The sequence below is a fragment of the Astatotilapia calliptera genome, chromosome 5 (genome assembly GCF_964374335.1).
Source record: "Astatotilapia calliptera chromosome 5, fAstCal68.1, whole genome shotgun sequence".
Lineage (NCBI taxonomy): Eukaryota > Metazoa > Chordata > Actinopteri > Cichliformes > Cichlidae > Astatotilapia > Astatotilapia calliptera.
Window position 1 is genome coordinate 13972784 of NC_137426.1, and position 3717 is coordinate 13976500.

Sequence of the window (3717 nt, forward strand, 5' to 3'; positions counted from 1 at the left end):
AGAGCAAAAGGAAAAACAAACAACAACAAAAAACAGCTCGTCCTCATGGCAGTTGCAGAGTATATAAAAATGAACCCTGCGATCCGTTCCTGGAATTGAGCTTCAAAAATGCAGCAGAACAAGTGTGAGATTTAAATGTCCTCTCACCTAGAGCTGGTCACCTCACATGCATAACAGTGAGCTTCGTTGCAGGAGCAGTTTTGTCTTAGTTGTGAGCTTTTCTTGAGAGCTGAGTTGCATCCAACTCCATTACCACCCATTGAATCACCTCAAAAGTGTAGCAGAGTTGTGATGGGTAACTCATGTTGAAGGAATAAAAAAGGTCCAAACAGCATGGCTACTGCAAAGGTCACGTTATCCAGATCTTGAAGAACAACATCAGAAAAGTCATTGCCTGGCGCATCTCTGGAGACAGATGTTCATTGTGGTTTTCTCAATCTGTGCAGTGGCCTCAGTCAAGTCCTGGTTAAACACAAAACATTTCTTTAAGATTCCTTTTTAAACTCATCTCTTTTGAATCTACCAGTTCTAATGTTAGAGTAATTTAAACCAATGCAAGCAACATAGTAAATAGCTATAGCCAAAGAGTGGCCTGCCATGCTGCCATTCATGGTCTAACAGAGTTTCTAAGAGAGGGTGAAAAACATAATAATTTCAAATGCTTTACATTAGTTTTTCTTAGAAAGACACCGGCCCATCAGAAATCCAGGCTATGTCACTCAGAAGATGTTAGAATTTAGACTTTCAGCCCCACAATTTGGTTAGCTGTTGGTCAGTTGGTCTTTTTTTTTTTTTTTTTCAAACAAAAGCTAATGTAAATACTGGTGGGATTTTCCTTTGTTCATTAGAATGACAAATTTAAAGTTTTTTCACACTGATGTGACCCCTAATACAGGGGTGGGGGTGGGGCCTCAAGGGCCGGCCGAGTTCACTACCAGGCCTCATGTGAACTTCAAATTATTAAAGAGGACTACTGGTCCTAACCAGTCCAATGAGGATCAAGTGGATAACTAAATGCATTTTTAAAGGTTGCAAATCCACAATCTACTCATAAAACACTCACCATGAACTCCTGCACCAAGATGTTGCAATTGTCTTTCACACAGATGCGGAGCACTTTGATGAGGGACTCCGAGCATTAATGTCATCCTTGACTATTATAACAAAGAAAACAGAGATTTGTGAACTTTTCAGTAGCACAGAAGAAAATGATCCCAGACAAAAACTCTTGACTTTTTAAACCAGTCAACATGCAACACCAGCATCTACAAAGCAATATCAAAAGTTCCTGTTTGACATCAACTTTATGGATATATAGTTTCCAGAACATTTATTTTTAAAAAAAGATAAATTTTTCTCAGTGGGCCAGTAAATGCATGACGAAAATTATGGCATCCTTTTAGTGGAATCAGTACTCACAGGTAATAGTTGACTGTTTCAATGGATGTAGCATAAAAATTTTACTGACCTAATGCAATACATATACACTTTGTAGTTAAAGAATTTTAAAGTTCTTACTGTCATAATGGCAGCTACATCCTTTAGCTTTGTGCCCTGTTCCCCCGATCACTTTGCAAACACTTTCAGCAGACTGTCAGAGAGAAACTCAGCTCCGTCAGAAACCTTGACTGTAAAGGCATGGTTGGGATGCACTGGAATGCTGCATTTTATCTGAAATGACATAAAATTATTTTGAAATAACAGCAGGCACTGTGCTTGGTTAATCAGTAATGTTTTGTTGAATAAAAACTGTGTTTCCAGATCTTATGGGATTAAAAAAAATCCAAAGATGTTTGTTTCTGATTTGCAACCCAACAACCCACAAGTTACAACCTCATTTCAGTTCAAGTGTGCATTAATGCGAGTCCAGTAATCACCTTTCTGGCAATACATACAGGTATAAGTTAAACCTATGGCAGATTTTGGATTTCTCAGTTGTATTAATAGGGTGAGTATGCATGCACCTAATAATTATAAAAAACCCATTATAATTAAGTTACAGAAACGAAAATAGAATATACTTTCTTACCATAACACCTTGAACCCACAATCCATCAGCTGACTCCTGGTGAAATGCAGAATAGATGTGGTCTCTCAATGTGCAGCAAAAAAAACAAAAACAAAAACAAAAGGACAGCAGGTGAGGCCAGGAGGGGTAGGGATGTAAGCTAGCATAATGCCGCTGATGATATTAGCTAAAGCTGTTCAATGTCCAAAATCTCACTAACACCATGGTGCAGTAAATACACAATGTAACTGAAGAGTCAGTTGGCAAATCTATTCACACAGAAAACCAAATTATGTTATGAGTGCCTCGCAATTAGGTTTAATGTGATATTACGGCTCTTGTGCCAAAGACAAATTCAAATGAAAAAGCGCCAATTCTTTGACAACAGATAAAACAGCAAATAAGCTAACGGCTCTTTTTTAGCATGTTACATGGCGACACTCTAGACGTTTAACTACATTTGGCTGAAATATGGTAAATATTAATTCAAAAAATCAAGACATACCAAAAACGTAGAGTTGGCTGCTCGACTTGACTGAGATGGATGCCTTTTTTAAACCACGATCCAAAGCCCGCGAGATGAAATCACGCGTGGTTTCACGAGATTTAACGTTGCTATCTTATTGACTTACTTCACCTGAACATGATATGAACAATTTAATACACCCTTTCTGCATATCATGTAGTTTTTACACTATATAGTTACATTTAACTTTAAAACATGAGGCAATTGTGTTAAATACATGCAAGATGCTTACATAAATCCAAGAGATGGCCAGTCCCTTTTTTTCAGTGTACAGAGAGACAGCTGACATATAGTCCTCTGAACCTCACTGAGCCTATTAGTGTGTTTATCTTGTATGCATTTGATTTAGCTGGCAGACTCTTGCTTCTCATTTCCTCAACCCCCAGCATGCTCAATTGAACCATCATTTTTTATATTCTGTTTGACATGATTTCTTTTTGTCCATAAATCAGTTTAAAATGAACATTAATTTAACCTGAACTACAAAAGTAAATAATAAATATTTGTCCAATATATGTTCAGTAAGTTATCTGCTGTACATATGAGCTACAAGTTGTTTACAATCTGCAGCATGTTTACACTGATGTATATTCATAAATAAGAAACAGGATCATGACAGATCTTAGATGACATTCATGCAATCTGTTCTCGCCGGGAAATCACAAGCAAACAAAATGGTGTATCCATTCTCCCTCATGAACATTTTGAAAGCTGCACAGATTAATACTGTTGCATTTCTACAGTCATCTTCCCTGCATTGTTTGAGTACATTCCTGTTACATTTACACCATCAGCTGTTGGTCAGTGAATTAATGCGGGAGCAGGACTCAGCACTGTAGTGCCCATGTGCATGTGCAAATGCATGGATAAAATAGAACCCATGCAAACTTTACACAGGCTCTTATTATTAACATTTTGCAGGCCATACAGTCCTGCAAAAAACTAAGTACAACCCCAACTCTTGCGGGACCGACTACTGTTCTGCTACATCAACAACTCGGATGATATAAACATGGCTGAACAGAATCTAACTGGCAAAGCACAGAAGGCAAAACTAAACATAACACATGTGAGAAAATGGACTATCAAAATAAGACAGGAAAAATAAACTCAGAGACAGAGACCCAGACTCACGACACATAAACTTGCTGCGGGAAGAGAGTATCAAACAAAGAGACATAAT

The 3717-nt window shown here is 37.7% G+C and overlaps 1 long non-coding RNA gene across 1 annotated transcript; it reads right to left on the reverse strand.

The window, feature by feature from the left end:
- Positions 1–321: 321 nt before the first annotated feature.
- Positions 322–2651, reverse strand: LOC145428875 (uncharacterized). The gene is made up of 5 exons (XR_013909206.1): positions 2514–2651; positions 2030–2065; positions 1519–1671; positions 1064–1154; positions 322–462 (listed from the first exon to the last, which is right to left on the reverse strand). It is a non-coding gene; the product is annotated as an uncharacterized LOC145428875 (long non-coding RNA).
- Between the last annotated feature and the right edge of the window lie 1066 nt (positions 2652–3717).